Source organism: Orcinus orca, chromosome 10 (genome assembly GCF_937001465.1).
Source record: "Orcinus orca chromosome 10, mOrcOrc1.1, whole genome shotgun sequence".
In the NCBI taxonomy this organism is placed as follows: domain Eukaryota; kingdom Metazoa; phylum Chordata; class Mammalia; order Artiodactyla; family Delphinidae; genus Orcinus; species Orcinus orca.
Window position 1 is genome coordinate 23,785,211 of NC_064568.1, and position 17,429 is coordinate 23,802,639.

Genomic DNA, 17,429 nt, shown 5'->3' on the forward strand with positions numbered 1-17,429 from the left:
GTTAGGACAGAAGCAAGGCAGAGATGCACACCGGTTAGGAAGGGTGTGGGCGTCCTCCCGAATGAGAAGGAGCCAGGAAAGAGGTGGTTAGGTCATTCATACAGGGCAGTTCTTCCGGGTCTTTGTTTACCTTTGGCCAATTACCTGGTTTCTTTTTCCACACCTCCCCTGCCCTAGGACCCTACCCAACATGCGTGCGCAACGTTTTTCCAAGATGGATTGCAGCCCAGAGGTCTATGGGACGGCCTTAGCATCACGTATTATGGGGTGTGCCCCCTCCTTTTGACCCCCAAGGAGCCTTTCTGCACATGTGCAGTATTTCCCTTGCCCTAAGGATGGGAAATGTATGACCTCTTGATCTTTTTTTTTTTTTTTTTTTTTTTTTTGCGGTACGCGGGCCTCTCACTGCTGCGGCCTCTCCCGCCGCGGAGCACAGGCTCCGGACGCGCAGGCCCAGCGGCCGCGGCTCACGGGCCCAGCAGCTCCGCGGCATGCGGGATCCTCCCGGACCGGGGCACGAACCCGTGTCCCCTGCATCAGCAGGCGGACCCTCAACCACTGCTCCACCAGGGATGCCCAGACCTCTTGATCTTTTAACAGGGTTTAGTCCCACTCTGTCCCTGCCATAAAAATGTCCAATGTCTGGTTATTTACCCTATTTCTGTTGCTGGTTTTTATATCAAGGTGCAGATCTCGAAATATAGACAGGAGTCTGGTTATAAATATGTAGTCCTGGAGCCCGTTTGTCTCTTGCTTCAGGAAATGTAAACAGGGGGCTGGGTAATGAATGTCCAGCCTGGAGCCCATCTTCTTCTCACCCCAGGAAGTGTGAACAGGAGGCCAGTTGTCAATGTCTAGCCTGGAGCCCATCTATCTCCTGCCTTATACATACAATGGAATCTTATTCAGCCTTAAAAAGGAAAGAAATTCTGATACAGGGACAAACCTTGAAGACATTGTGTTAAGTGAAATAAGCCCTTCACAAAAGGACAAATACTGTAGGATTCTGACTACAGAGGCACCTAGAGTAGTCAAATTCACAGAGACAGAAAGTAGAAAGCTGGTTGCCAAGAGCTGGAGGGAGGGGCAATGCTTAGTGTTCAACGGGTACAGAATTTCAGTTGGGGAAAATGAAAAAGTTCTGGGAATGGACGGTGGGAACAGATGGTAGTAATGGTTGCACAATGTGAATGTACTTAATGCCACCGGACCGTACACCTAACAAGGTTAAAACAGTCATTCTTATGTTATGTATATTTTACTAACATAGACAAGACACTTTTTCTTCATAGGAGATGGAACGCATTTAACGCATTTCATTTCAAAGATGAAATGATTCTCAGGCTCAAGAAAAAGCTGAAGCACAACATTCTTCAGTCAACCAGTAATCAAAGTTCTCCCTACCCCTTCGATGCTATTTTGCTTCCTAAGTCAGAGTGTCTGGAGGGAAGAGGGGGTGGCGGAGGCAGCAGTAAGTGAAGAGCTCCATTACACGGTGCAGGGCCCCAGCTCATTCACTGATACGTAAAATGTTTTAAGGATGAAATATATGTAAAGAAGATGTGGCACATATATACAATGGAATATTACTCAGCCATAAAAAGAAACGAAATTGAGCTATTTGTAATGAGGTGGATAGACCTAGAGTCTCTCATGCAGAGTGAAGTTAAGTCAGAAAGAAAAAGACAAATACCGTATGCTAACACATATATATGGAATTTAAGAAAAAAAAATGTCATGAAGAACCTAGGGGTAAGACAGGAATAAAGACACAGACCTACTGGAGAACGGACTTGAGGATATGGGGAGGGGGAAGGGTGAGCTGTGACAGGGTGAGAGAGAGGCATGGACATATATACACTACCAAACGTAAGGTAGATAGCTAGTGGGAAGCAGCCGCATAGCACAGGGATATCAGCTCGGTGCTTTGTGACCGCCTGGAGGGGTGGGATAGGGAGGGTGGGAGGGAGGGAGACGCAAGAGGGAAGAGATATGGGAACATATGTATATGTATAACTGATTCACTTTGTTATAAAGCAGAAACTAACACACCATTGTAAAGCAATTATACCCCAATAAAGATGTTAAAAAAAAAAAAAGAATGAAATACATGGCTTTGAATTCCCATTCACCAACTTCCTCATCATGATGTGCCTCCCCCCGCTCAGTCTGCCATTCTATACCTTCCTCATTGCAAACCTTCCCCAGAGCTCTCTGGCGCTGCGGTCTTTTTATTTATTACCTTCCGTCAAACAGCAGTCCTTCATTCAAAAGGGCATGACCTTTTATTCCTCTGAGCTACCAGCATGGGTCCTAAATGAACACTTTAGGCTTCATGCTACAGGCTGAACATTCATCTGCTCCAGCTGTCCCCCAGGTGAACCCATTAGAGCTCAAAGAATCACTAGAAAAAAGTGAGCTAATACCTTTGTCATTTCTCAGGTCCAATGCTACTGACATTGCAAAATGGCCACAGTTCCCACAAATAATTACGAGAGAACATGTTACCCTCTGTAGGGTAATGTGTCCCTCAGGTGCAGTTCCACATCCTCTCTTAATTTTTAGTTCGTCTTGCAGGTTTTATTTCTCAACAGACATTGTCTATTTTTACCTGAATCATCGGGCCCCAGACTATTGCTTCAAGCTCATGGCCTGCCGGTTACCTTTCTCTGCGCTTGATTCCCCAGGGAAGCTGACCTCCATACTTTCTGCCTCAGGGCTTGGGCACAGGCCCACGTCCACCCTTCTCCTTCTTACTTCACCTTTACTGACAATGCAGTTCAATGTGGTTTCCTCAGAGGTTGTCTTCTCCCTCACATCACCCTACCCCTCCCATATTTCTCCTGTAGCATCATATTTTTTCCCCAGCACTTATCATAATATGTAATTCTATGTGTGTGTGCTCATCACTCTCCACCACTAGATTATAAAATCCATGAAGACAGGGTCAATGTCTTAACAAGTTCACCACTGTTCTCAGTGCCAGACACATAGGAGGAGTTTAATTGTTGGAATGAAGAAAGAGAGAGGGGCTGGAGTCAGGATGGCGTACTAGGAGGACGCAGAATTCGTATCTCCTCAAAACTAGGGCACCTACCAGGCACCGGTGGGTGACCACGGACAACTAAGGGGACGGGAGGAACCCCCAGCGACCGGGTAGGACATGGGGCATGGGGGGGAGTGAAGGGAGAGGAGAAGTGGAGGCAGGACGGGACTGGCGCCCCTGAGGGGTGGCTGGGGGAGGGGAAGGGATCCCACGCCCAAAGGGGGAAATTGGGGAACCACTGGGAAGGCAGAGGATCAAAAGGGAGCGTGGCCAGGTTTCCCCTGCCCGCGTGGGCCCCCAGGAACCTGCTGAGATCCTGGGCCTGATCCTCTGCCCACCTAGGCCCCCTCCAGCTGCATGAGTCCTGAGGGACTGGAAGGGAGGGAAGGGGGAGCAAAAGTAAAGGCTGGACCTACAGAACCAGCATCCCAGCGGGACCCACCCACAGCAACGGGGGAGACCCTGGGGGAGACAGTAGGGGAGGGGCACGAAGGAAAGGAAAGGAATGGGGACAGGGCTTCCCCTGCCCACTTAGGCACCGGGAAGCCTGTTGAGCTACCGTACCTAATCCTCTGCCTTGGGAGCTTCCCTCCCGCCTCGCAGAGCCCAAGCCCCGCCCCTACACCCTCACCCAGCACCCCACCTCTACACTCAGAGACCTCCTCTGAGACACCCTCCAACTAGCTGGGCCTAAACCCCACCCACACACCTTCCCCCAAGGCCCTACCTCCAAACTCCGGAACTCCACACACCAGAGGCCCTCCTTTCCACGTGCTGCCTCTACCCGTCTGCGCGCAGGTCCTAAGCAGAGACCCCAACCCACGCTTGAACATCACCCTGCCCAGGCCCCACCCACCCTAAACCCCACCCCTGCCTAAGTTCCACCCCCTGCCTAAACTCCACCCCATGCCAAGGCTTTTTTTTTCTTTTTTACTCTTTTAGATTGGGGTTCTGTTTTACCTTGTTGATTCCTTTATATTTTTATTTTTCCTAATATATCTTTTATTTTTCTAATTTTATTTTATTCTTTATACTTTGTTAGTGATCTCTCCTTTTGGCTTGTTCCCCCACCCACGTTTTTTTTTTTTCTTTTTTCTGTTGTGGTTTTATTTTACCTTGTTGCAGTTGTTTCAATTATAGTTTTATTTTTCCTAATATATTTTTTTATCTTTCTAATTTTATTTTATTTTTTATTCTTTGATATGGTACTGCTCCCTTTTTTCTTTCTTTCTTCCTTTGCTTTTTTTTTTTTTATACCTCACCAAGAAGCTTGTGATATCTTGGTTCCCAGGCTGGAGGTTGGACCCAAGCTCCTGTGGTGGGAGCTCCGAGTCCAAACCACTGGACTAACAGATAACCTCAGACCCCAGGGAATACCAATCAGAGTGAGGCCTCCCGGAGGTCCTGATATCAGCACCAAGACCCAGCTCTATCCAACTGCCTGCAAACTCCAGTGATGGCTGTCTCAGGCCAAACAACCAGTAAGACAGGAATACAGCACCACCCATCAAAGAAAAGAAAAAAAATGAAACAACAAAAAAACACGTTACAGATGAAGGAACAAGGTAAAAACCTACAAGACCAAATAAATGAAGCTGAAATAGGCAACCTACCTGAAAAAGAATTCACAGTAATGATAGTAAAGATGATCCAAAATCTCAGAAACAGAATGGAGAAAATACAAGAAACATTTAACAAGGAACTAAAGAGAAGGACTAAAGAAGAACTAAAGAGCAAACAAACAGTGATAAACAAAACAATTACTGAAATTAAAAATACTGTAGAAGGAATCAATAGCAGAATCACTGAGGCAGAAGAACGGATAAGTGACCTGGAAGATTAAATGGTGGAAATAACTGCCAGGGAGCAGGATAAAGAAAAGAATGAAAAGAATCGAGGACAGTCTCAGAGACCTCTGGGGCAACACTAAACGCACCAACATTAGAATTTTAGGGGTCCCAGAAGAAGAAGAGACAAGGAAAGGGCCTGAGAAAATATTTGAAGAGATTATAATCGAAAACTTCCCTAACATGGGAAAGGAAATAGTCAATCAAGTCCAGGAAGCACAGACAGTACCATACAGGATAAACCCAAGGAGAAACGTGCTGAGACATATTAATCAAACTATCAAAAATTAAATACAAAGAAAGAATATTAAAAGCAGCAAGGGAAAAGCAACAAATAATATATGAGGGAATCCCCATAAGGTTAACAGCTGATTTTCAGCAGAAACTCTACAAGCCAGAAGGGAGGGGCAGGGCATATTGAAAGTGATGAAAGGGAAAAACCTACAACCAAGATGACTCTACCCAGCAAGGATCTCATTCAGATTCGGTTAAGAAATTAAAACCTTTACACATAAACAAAAGTTAACAGAATTCAGCACAACCAAACCAGCTTTACAACAAATGCTAAAGGAACGTCTCTAGGCAAGAAACACAAGAGAAGGAAAAGAACTACAAAAACAAACCCAAAACAGTTAAGAAAATAGTAATAGGAACATACATATCAATAATTACCTGTAATGTAAATGGATTAAACACTCCAACGAAAAGACATTGACTGGCTGAATGGATACAAAAACATGACCCATACATATGGTGTCTACAAGAGACCCACTTCAGACCTAGGGACACATAGAGACTGAAAGTGAGGGGATGGAAAAATATATTCCATGCAAATGGAAATCAAAAGAAAACTGGAGTAGCAATTCTCATATCAGAAAAAAAGACTTTAAAATAAAGACTATTACAAGAGACAAAAAGGACACTACATAATGATCAAGGGATCAATCTAAGAAGAAGATATAACAATGATAAATATTTATGTACCCAACATAGGAGCACCTCAATACATAAGGCAAATGCTAACAGCCATAAAAGGGGAAATCGACAGTAACACATTCATAGTAGGGGACTTTAACACCCCACTTTCACCAATGGACAGAGCATCCAAAATGAAAATAAATAAGGAAACACAAGCTTTAAATGACACATTAAAAAAGACAGACTTAACTGATGCTTATAGGACATTCCATCCAAAAACAATAGGATACACATTCTTCTCAAGTGCTCATGGAACATTCTCCAGGATAGACCATAACCTGGGTCACAAATGAAGCCTTGATAAATTTAAGAAAATTGAAATCGTATCAAGTATCTTTTCCAACCACAATGCTATGAGACTAGATATCAATTACAGGAAAAAAACTGTAAAAAATACAAAGACATGGAGGCTAAACAATACGCTAGTAAATAACCAAGACAGCACTGAAGAAATCAAAGAGGAAATCAAAAAATACCTAGAAACAAATGACAATGAAAGCATGACGACCCAAAATCTATGGGATGCAGCAAAAGCAGTTCTAGGAGGGGAGTTTATAGCAATACAATCCTACCTCAAGAAACAAGAAACAAAACAACAACAACAACAAAAAAAAAAAGAAACAAGAAACACCTCAAATAAACAACCTAACCTTACACCTAAAGCAATTAGAGAAAGAAGAACAAAAAATCCCCGAAGTTAGCAGAAGGAAAGAAATCATAAAGATCAGATCGGAAATAAATGAAAAAGAAGTGAAGGAAATGATAGCAAAGACCAATTAAACTAAAAGCTGGTTCTTTGAGAAGATAAACAAAACTGATAAACCATTAGCCAGACTCATCAAGAAAAAAAGGGAGAAGACTCAAATCAACAGAATCAGAAATGAAAAAGAAGTAACAAGTGACAATGCAGAAATACAAAGGATCATGAGAGATTACTACAAGCAAATATATGCCAATAAAATGGACAACTGGGAAGAAATGGACCAATTCTTAGAAAATCACAACTTTGTGAGACTGAACCAGGAAAAATAGAAAATACAAACAGACTAATCACAGCACTGAAATTGAGACTGTGATTAAAAATCTTCCAACAAACAAAAGCCCAGGACTAGATGGCTTCACAGGTGAATTCTATCAAACATTAGAGACGAGCTAACACCTATCCTTCTCAAACTCTTCCAAAATATAGCAGAGGGAGGAACACTCCCAAACTCATTCTACAAGGCCACCATCACCCTGATACCAAAACCAGACAAAGATGTCACAAAGAAAGAAAACTACAAGCCAATATCACTGATACACATAGCTGCAAAAATCCTCAACAAAATACTAGCAAACAAAATCCAACAGCACATTAAAAGGATCACACACCATGATCAAGTGGAGTTTATCCCAGGAATGCAAGGATTCTTCGATATACACAAATCAATCAATGTGATACACCATATTAACAAACAGAAGGAGAAAAACCATATGATAATCTCAATAGTGCAGAAAAAGCTTTTGACAAAATTCAACACCCATTTATGATAAAAACCCTCCAGAAAGTAGGCATAGAGGGAACCTACCTCAGCATAATAAAGGCCATATATGACAAACCCACAGCCAACATCGTTCTCAATGATGAAAAACTGAAACCATTTCCTCTAAGATCAGGAATAAGACAAGGTTGCACACTCTCACCACTATTTTTTTTCTTTCCTGCCCTGGTTAGTTTTTTTTTTTTTTTTAACATCTTTATTGGAGTATAATTGCTTTACAATGGTGTGTTAGTTTCTACTGTATAACAAAGTGAATCAGCTATATATATACATATATCCCCATATCTCCTCCCTCTTGCGTCTCCCTCCCACCCTCCCTATCCCACCCCTCTAGGTGGTCACACAGCACCGAGCTGATCTCCCTGTGCTATGCGGCTGCTTCCCACTAGCTATCTATTTTACATTTGGTAGTGTATATCTGTCCATGCCAGTCTCTCACTTCGTCCCAGCTTGCCCTTCCCCTCTCCCTGTGTCCTCAAGTCCATTCTCTATGTCTGTGTCTTTATTCCTGTCCTGCCCCTAGGTTCTTCAGAACAATTTTTTATTTTTAGTGTCCATATATATGTTAGCATACAGTATTTGTTTTTCTCTTTCTGACTTACTTCACTCTGTATGACAGATTCTAGGTCCCTCCACCTCACTAAAGATAACTCAATTTCGTTTCTTTTTATGGCTGAGTAATATTCCATTGTATATATGTGCCACATCTTCTTTATCCATTCATATGCCGATGGACATTTAGGTTAAAACTAAGTGGCTAAAACTTCCAAAACTGTGTTGAGTAATAGTGGTGAGAGTGGACAACCTTGTCAGAAATCTCTTTCATTCCTATACACTAATGATGAAAAATCTGAAAGAGAAATTAAGGAAACACTCCCATTTACCACTGCAACAAAAAGAATAAAATACCTAGGAATAAACCTGCCTAAGGAGACAAAAGACCTGTATGCAGAAAACTATAAGACACTGATGAAAGAAATTAAAGATGATACAAAAAGATGGAGAGATATACTATGGTCTTGGATTGCAAGAATCAATATTGTGAAAATGACTATACTACCCAAAGCAATCTACAGATTCAATGTGATCCCTATCAAACTACCAATGGCATTTTTCACAGAACTAGAACAAAAAATTTCACAGTTTGTATGGAAACACAAAAGACCCCGAAGCCAAAACAATCTTAAGAAAGAAAAATGGAGCTGGAGGAATCAGGCTCCTGGACTTCAGACTATACTACAAAGCTACAGTAATCAAGACAGTATGGTACTGGCACAAAAACAGAAATACAGATCAATGGAACAGGATAGAAAGCCCAGAGAGAAACCCATGCACCTATGTCACCTTATCCTTGATAAAGGAGGCAAGAATATACAATGGAGAAAAGACAGTCTCTTTAATAAGTGGTGCTTAGAAAACTGGACAGCCTCATGTAAAAGAATGAAAGTAGAACACTCCCTAACACCATACACAACAGTATATTCAAAATGGATTAAAGACCTAAATGTAAGGCCAGACACTATAAAACTCTTACAGGAAAACATAGGCAGAACACTCTATGACATAAATCACAGCAAGATCCTTTTTGACCCACCTCCTAAAGAAATGGAAATAAAAACAAAAGTAAACAAGTGGGACCTAATGAAACTTAAAAGCTTTTGCACAGCAAAGGAAACCGTAAACAAGACCATAAGACAAGCCTCAGAATGGGAGAAAATATTTGCAAATGAAGCAACCGACCAAGGATTAATCTCTAAAATATACAAGCATCTCATGCAGCTCAATATCAAAAAAAAACAAACAACAGAATGGGCAGAAGACCTAAATAGACATTTCTCCAAAGAAGATATACAGACTGCCAACAAACACATGAAAGGATGCTCAACATCACTAATCATTAGAGAAATGCAAATCAAAACTACAATGAGATATCACCTCCCACCAGTCAGAATGGCCATCATCAAAAAATCTACACACAATAAATGCTGGAGAGGGTGTGGAAAAAAGGGAACCCTCTTGCACTGTTGGTGGGAATATAAATTGGTACAGCCACTATGGAGAACAGTATGAAGGTTCCTTTAAAAACTAAAAATAGAACTACCATACAACCCAGCAATCCCACTACTGGGCATGTACCCTGAGAAAACCATAATTCAAAAAGAGTCATGTACCACAATGTTCATTGCAGCTCTATATCCAATAGCCAGGACATGGAAGCAACCTAAGTGTCCATTGGCAGATGAATGGATAAAGAAGATGTGGCACATATATACAATGGAATATCACTCATCCATAAAAAGAAACGAAATTGAGTTATTTGTAGTGAGGTGGATGGATCTAGAGTCTGTCATACAGAGTGAAGTAAGTCAGAAAGAGAAAAACAAATAACCGTATGCTAACACATATATATGGAATCTAAAAAAAAAAAAAAAATGTTCTGATGAACCTAGGGGCAGGAGAAGAATAACGACACAGACATAGAGAATGTACTTGAGGACACGGGGAGGGGGAAGGGTAAGCTGGGATGATGTGAGAGAATAGTATTGACATATATACACTACCTAATGTAAAATAGCTAGTAGGAAGTAGCTGCATGGCACAGGGAGATCACCCGGGTGCTTTGCAACCACCTAGTGGGGTGGGATAAGGAGAGTGGGAGGGAGACGCAAGAGGGAGGGGATATGGGGATATACGTTTGCATATAGCTGATTTATTTTGTTATACAGCAGAAACTAACACAACACTGTAAAGCAATTATACTCCAATAAAGATGTTAAAAAAAAAATGAAGAGAGGACAGAGAAAGGGAGGAAGGGAATGAAGGAGGGAATGAAGACACAGTTGCATCTTCAGTCCTATAGCATAGCTGGTGTGTACTGGGAAGGTTCATCTGGCAGCCAGGACTTCTGCAGAACAATTCTAGAGCATTTGTAATGCTGTGGGAATCTTCAGGTGTCCTTTCCTCCAGAAAAATATTCCTCCTCTACTTTTGAGAGTTGGAAAACAAACGATGTCAAAACACAGTAAGTGCTCCTGGCAAAGAGCATACGGAATCCATATGACAATCCTTATCCTAATTTCTCTGATCCCTGACCCTCCCAGAGTTCACTGCCGTTGGCCTGCCAAGGTATCCGTTCAAGAAAAGAGCTTGCTCAGAAGCACAGCTGTATCCAACCAGGGCAATGAGAAATCAGTTTTGCTGTGACCCAGTTGGCAATATAGATTGGCCATTTCACAAAAGCAGGTAATCATTTCTCTTTTTAAGGGTCATTGTGATGATCAGTGAGAATATATGTTGCTTGCAGATATAAAAAGAGAAGATTAAAGAAGAACTTACATTTTACCTTAGTAAATCTAGAGAAAGAATCATTAAAAAACAAGCTTCAAAAAAACAAGAATACAGTTGAGTAATCCCTCAGAAACAAAGTGATTTTTCTATAGTGTTATAAAGTGTTTTCCTATGCAATATAAGATTTAACCTCGGGCTTCCCTGGTGGCGCAGTGGTTGAGAGTCCGCCTGCTGATGCAGGGGACACGGGTTCGTGCCCCGGTCCGGGAAGATCCCACATGCCATGGAGCGACTGGGCCCGTGAGCCATGGCTGCTGAGCCTGCGCGTCCGGAGCCTGTGCTCCGCAACGGGAGAGACCACAACGGTGAGAGGCCCGTGTACTGCAAAAAAAAAAAGATTTATCCTCAGTAAGTACTCAGAAAGTACCCTGCTTACACAAAAGTACTCACAGTATGCTTACTTTATGCTTGCATATAATGAATTTTTAATTCATGAAAAATAGACAGAACTACTTCTGTTCAACAGTTGATCAACAGCAATAGTAGATGATCTATTATGCCATCTTTCTTTTCCACCTGTATTTCTCCTCAACTTCTAAAACAGTCCTCTAAAAGAAAGCTTAGATAGACAAGAAAATTGGGACAGAACTTATGATCAAGATTTAAAATTAAGGAAAGAAATATATTTCTAAAATGTATATTGTGTGCCTATCTTCTTTCTCAAATATTTTACAATTAACAATGAAACATTTGTAATTTTAAAAAGACTTGGTTTTAACTATGCATTTGTTTATATGAAAGTTTGTATCATTTGTCAATTGCTTTGGGCAGGAATTTGGAGATGGGGGCCATTGTTTTATATGCATTGTGTTCTTATTCATCAAAGAATCATGCAGAATATTGCAAGTAAATCATGTAGAATACTGCATCAGGCCCTGGGCTGAACCAGGATCAGCCTTTGAAACAAATTAAGAGTCTGTCTTCTTGTAGTTCTGTCTCATTGGAAATGACAATTAGGATACATGTGGAAGGTTGCGTATGCCTCGTTTACTGTAAAACCACTAATTGTTGGGACCACACTGGACTAGAATGGTCTAAAGAAATGGTAGGAAACTGAGACTGCAAATTCTCTGAGCTAATGTGACACACCTATACCTTGTATGCACGGCAGCTATACCTGTCCTGTGTAGGTGAGGAAGGCCAGAGGGCTATGAATTTGGGTAGCAGTTGGGCCTCCGAATGAGGTGCAGGTGCTGTGTGTGTGGTCTGTATCCATCTAAAAAGTTAAAAAAAGATGCTGTTAGGCAAAGCCATCTGGATCTCAAGTCTGATAGCCATTTAGAATCTATAACTATCACTGCGCTGATACAAACATATTAACTGAAGTCCCTTTTTTCTGAAATGTCCTCTAATGCTTTACAATAATTTATTCACTCTTCCAAAAATAATATCTACCCTTCATAGGAGGACTTTTTTGTAAGAGAAACTGTGTGTACAGCTTTGCTGACTAGGTGCTGCATGGCTCCAAGGGGTGCCAATCACAATGTAATTCATGTGTATGTTTCACAGATTTTTCCTTGCACAGCTCTGGGGGACAATAATTACACTGCATTCTACGCAAGTGGCAACCCTTGGAGTGTTACAGTGCACAACCCACACAGCCTTACATGGCGGCCCTTGCTCTATCTCAGTCTGAAGTTTGTTGGCTCCAAAATGGACCCTGCCTTGGAGCAGAGAAAGCGAGGATTTTGTAGTAAATGCTACTGATGCACTGCCCCATATCTCCTTGGTTCACCTGTAGCTATGGTAAACAGTCCCTGGCACACCGACAACGTCTCAACTCAGGAATCAGTGTTTCTCATCCTCTGCCTGAGTGCTCTCTCCTGGGCTGGGAGCTTTGCTGGAACCTTCAATATATGTGGGTAAATCAATGACCCAGCCCTCACTCTAATAGGGAGATTTCGTACATTTTCCACATTGTTTCTCAGAGGTTCCCCAGGAGAACTGAGCCCTAGTTGCCTCCAGCCCTAAACTGCTGTTTTGTGTTTTTTTGTGTTTTTTTTTGGTACGCGGGCTTCTCACCGCTGCGGCTTCTCACCGCTGCGGCCTCTCCCGCTGCGGAGCACAGGCTCCGGACGCGCAGGCTCAGCGGCCATGGCTCACGGGCCCAGCCGCTCCGCGGCATGTGGGACCTTCCGAGACCGGGGCACGAACCCGTGTCCCCTGCATCAGCAGGCGCACTCTCAACCACTGCGCCACCAGGGAAGCCCTAAACTGCTGTTTTATGCACACTTTATTGCCTTTTTGCCCTTTTCTGTCTCACTTTTTCCACTTTCTCATTTGTGCTTTCCAGGAATTGTCTCCCCCCAAAAAACTACCTGCACCCAAGTCTCTGTCTCAGGGTCTATTTTAGAAGAAATTAAGACAGATGCCATTAGGAACAAGTGACCTTAGTTGGTTCTGTAACCTGACTGCTGGTCCAGGGCTAAATACATGTTGGATGAATAAATGAATAATTCTTGTACAGGGTAACGGTCTGCCTCCACTGATCATGAAGGTGGGAAGTAAGAAGACCGTGTTAGGCAGTGAGTTCTCATGCCCCAAACTGCATCTGTGACAACATGACAGAAAACTCAACTGCCCCTCACAAATGCAACAAAGCGTTGCTCCATTGCAGATGCAAATGACTGCTCCTTTAGCCAGCCCTGCATAGTTCACATTGTAATTTTGAGTAGGGAGAAGTATAAGATTCTTTGTACGTATGCTATAAAAAGTCTCTCTCCCCCCCCTCAAATTCTCTTCAAGCTCCTAATAAAATACCTGCAGACGCCCCCATTCTGATCTTGGACACAAAGCCTTGAGATAACCTAGCTTTGGAAAAATGATGAGTGCATCTGCTTCCTAACCAGAGAAAGATATAAGATTCTGGGGACGGGGAATTTTAAATCCATTTCTTTGTTCTTTAAAATCATTCCTTTATCTCTGAGCCTCAGCAATGCTTTTTGCTCTCTAATTCAGGGAGGAATACATGTGCAAAGAGTGTGAAATTAACAGAGTGTATGCACAATCTCGATAAATAAACATGAAAACCTTTTCGTTGCACATGGCTAGCTTCATTCAATTAGTGAAATGTTAAAACACTGTTGCATTGTACAACCTAACCTCTTAATCTGTGGAAAAACTAAATAAAACAAATAAAAAGCTAGTGGATAAAAAAAGCTTGGAATTCTTCTGTTTCCGGCAAAGTACTCAGCCAAACATGGAAGCAGCAGAATCTGCTTTCCAGAATTCTCATTTCCATCTCACAGCACCTTTAGTCCCCCTGGTCAATACCCTTCCCCACCTCCTAGTACCACACGGTCTTCCTCTCTGCAGTCAACTAACTTTCCAAAACGTTAGCTGATAGCTAAGGCAAGAAGAGTGGTTTAACACATTCATGGCAAACATATTAGAAAAGCCTTCACTTTGTCTTACTGTGCACATGGCACACATTGCTAATCTATTGCTGAAACAGCATCACACTGCTCAACAGACTGCTACCAGCAGACAGCAGGAATCAGGAAGAATTGGTACAAGAAAGTCACTCCTTCAACTATTCTTTACTGAACTCCAACTGTGGTCCAGTCACTGTTCTCACTCAGGAAGACAGTAATGAAAAAGCAATGTCCTTGATGACATGATGTAGTGGTGAACAAAACAGACAATATGCTCTTGGGGCATCAGCATTTTAATAAGTGCTTTTGAAAACAGAAAACTCTGAACACCCTAAAGAATGAAAGTGCCAGAGTAAATGGTATGGCTGCTTTTGATATTCCATCAAATAACTGGTCTTGACATTTTCATTAAAGTTTCCAGTTGTAAGACAAGCAATTTTAGGGGCTTCCCTGGTCGCGCAGTGGTTGAGAGTCCGCCTGCTGATGCAGGGGACACGGGTTTGAGCCCCGGTCCGGGAAGATCCCACGTGCCGCGGAGCGGCTGGGCCGCTGAGCCTGCGTGTCTGGAGCCTATGCTCCGCGACGGGAGAGGCCGCAGCGGTGAGAGGCCCGCGTACCACAAAAAAAAAAAAAAAAAGACAAGCAATTTTAGCACTGTATCATTAGGTCAATTATCTCATTATTGATTAAAAATTCAGACACAGGGGAAAGAGGTACATAAACTGGGTAGAGTATCCCTTATTTTACTTCTTTCTAACACATTGCATGACAACTATGTGCCAGGTGCTAAACTAGGGATGGGGATACAAAGATGACTAAGTTTCATTCTCTGACATTGTAATGCTCACCTTGTAATAGGGAATATGGATGGCATATCCTGGCAATGTCTCTGACCTCCTCACCCTTGTACCTTACTTGATACTCATCCTGACCCTGACCAATACCCAGATCTTGACTCTGATGCTCACCCTAACCATTATACTACCCTCACCCTGGAGCTGACCCTCACCCTACCTTGACTCCGATAATGACTCTCACCCTGATCATATACACCTTCACTCTTTTTCTTTTTATAAATGTATTTATTTATTTATTTATTTATTTATTTATTTTTGGCTGTGTTGGGTCTTCACTGCTGCGCGCGGGCTTTCTCTAGTTGAGGTGAGTGGGGGCTACTCCTCGTTGCGGTGCGCGGGCTTCTCATTGCAGTGGCTTCTCTTGTTGCGGAGCACGGGCTCTAGGCACACGGGCTTCAGTAGTTGCGGCACGCGGGCTCAGCACTTGTGGTGCACGGACTCAGTTGCTCTGCGGCATGTGGGCTCCTCCTGGACCAGGGCTCAAACCCGTGTCCCCAGCGTTGGCAGGCGGACTCCCAACCACTGAGCCACCAGGGAAGCCCCTACACCTTCACTCTTATGTCACACTGATACTGAACCTGACTCTGATTCTCACCCTGATTCTCCCCTAAACAATGACCCTACATTCTCACCTTGTCCTTGATCTTAATACTCATCTTGTTTCTGAAACTGACATTAAACTTCACCCAAAATTTGACCCTTATTTGGCCTCCCTCTACCTCTGATTCTCACAATGAACCCAAGAGTAACCTTGATTCTCAACCTGACCTTATCACCCTGACACTGACTTAAGAGTACACTCCTCACCCTGACTCTGACCTCTGCCTTCACTCTGAGAACAAACTTTTCACTGACCATGACTCTTATTTTGACCCTGACACACACTTTAACCCTGATTCTGAACCTGAAACTGATCCTGATCCTTTCTGTGACCCGAAGCTCACACTCACCATGACAGTGACCCTGTACCTCACCCTCATCCTGTCTGTGATCCTCTCCTTGACCCAAAGCTTGGTCCTGACCCTCATTACTAACCTCACCCTGAACTGAACCCTACCCTCATCCTGAGCCTGACACTCTATCATCATTAAATATCTGATCAATACCCTGACCCTGACCAGAGCCTGACACTGACCCTGATACTGACCCTAATCACTATTTTGACCTTGGCCCTGACGTGAGCTTTGCCATCATCAAGATGAGTTTGAACATGAAATCTTGTACACTTATACTCTGGTTTTATTGAGATTCCTTGTAACTCATGGTAAGAATGTACTTTTGAGAACTATGTATACTTTTGAACTTGCTTACACTTGCACTGCATGCTTTCAAATACGCTGCTTTGATCTGTTAATATGGTCTACCTCAAAGTAAGAAGTGCAGTTGAGAAGCACATGTAGTTCTCATTGATTTGCCTCAGATAGAGCCTGGGTTCAAGTCTGTTAATTCTTACAGTCATTAAGAATTTTCTTTAGAGAGGAAAGTTTGATTCTGAACTTGATTTCTTCTTTACAGCTTGTCTGTACACATATATGCAATTTTCAACTATGTTTGCTTTAACTCACAATGAGAAGTAACTCTTGGAAACAATGTGTAAATGTGACCTCCTTTTCACGTACACATCTTAGGTTATTCTTACCCAGTTCAAACTCGTAAGAAGAAAGAACAGTTGAGATAAAGTGTATTTGAGTTCTGTTTTTGTTTTCTTTCCTCACATAAATCTTACATATGTCTCAGTTTAGGCAAACAAGAAGTAGTATTGAAAACAATTCATATTGGTGCAAATCAGCTCAGCCTCAGACATTCCTTTCATAAGAAAGTCTTCATTTCTCCTTAAAGTGAGATAAACATAAGGACAGCAAAACACATTCATTTCAAAGGCACATTCTTACTTAAAGAAAAAAAAAAAAAGATATAAAACACTGTTTACAAACCATAATTTTAATTGAGCCCTTATTTCTTAAATTATCAGTGATTTAAAATATGCAAATGCCTTTGGATGATAATACATATATATTTGTATTTGCCTTCTCAAAATTTTTAATTAATATGAGATAATGCTCACATAAAAAAATTACCTGGATGGTTTTTAACTTTCTGTCCTCTAGGTGTCACTTATGTCTACAGAAAAAGAAAAAAAAGAATGATTACTTCAATTAAAGATAAAAATTAATGTAGATAGTTGATTACACTAAGTACAAGAATTACAGAGAGAGATTCTACTCAATTTTCTATGTGTTTATTTTAAAAAGTTGTTGCAGTTCATTCACATAATGAATGTAACACGATCTATATACTGTTTTATTTAGTATACTGGCAATTAAATTACATTTTCGAGCTGTATGTATAAACTTTAAATTACTACCTGATTTTGTGTTTGTATATCCACAAAAATACCCAATTATAGAATTGGCCCTGCTTTCTAACAACACCTAATT

The 17,429-nt window shown here is 41.9% G+C and overlaps 1 long non-coding RNA gene across 1 annotated transcript in view; it reads right to left on the reverse strand.

Moving 5' to 3' along the window:
• The window catches only part of LOC117200704 (uncharacterized), a 178,514-nt gene that overhangs the window by 6,725 nt on the left and 154,360 nt on the right, over positions 1-17,429 (reverse strand). Inside the window, exon 6 of the long non-coding RNA XR_004482362.2 lies at positions 17,070-17,112. This is a non-coding gene — a long non-coding RNA (uncharacterized LOC117200704). The remainder of the gene's footprint in view (positions 1-17,069; positions 17,113-17,429) is intronic.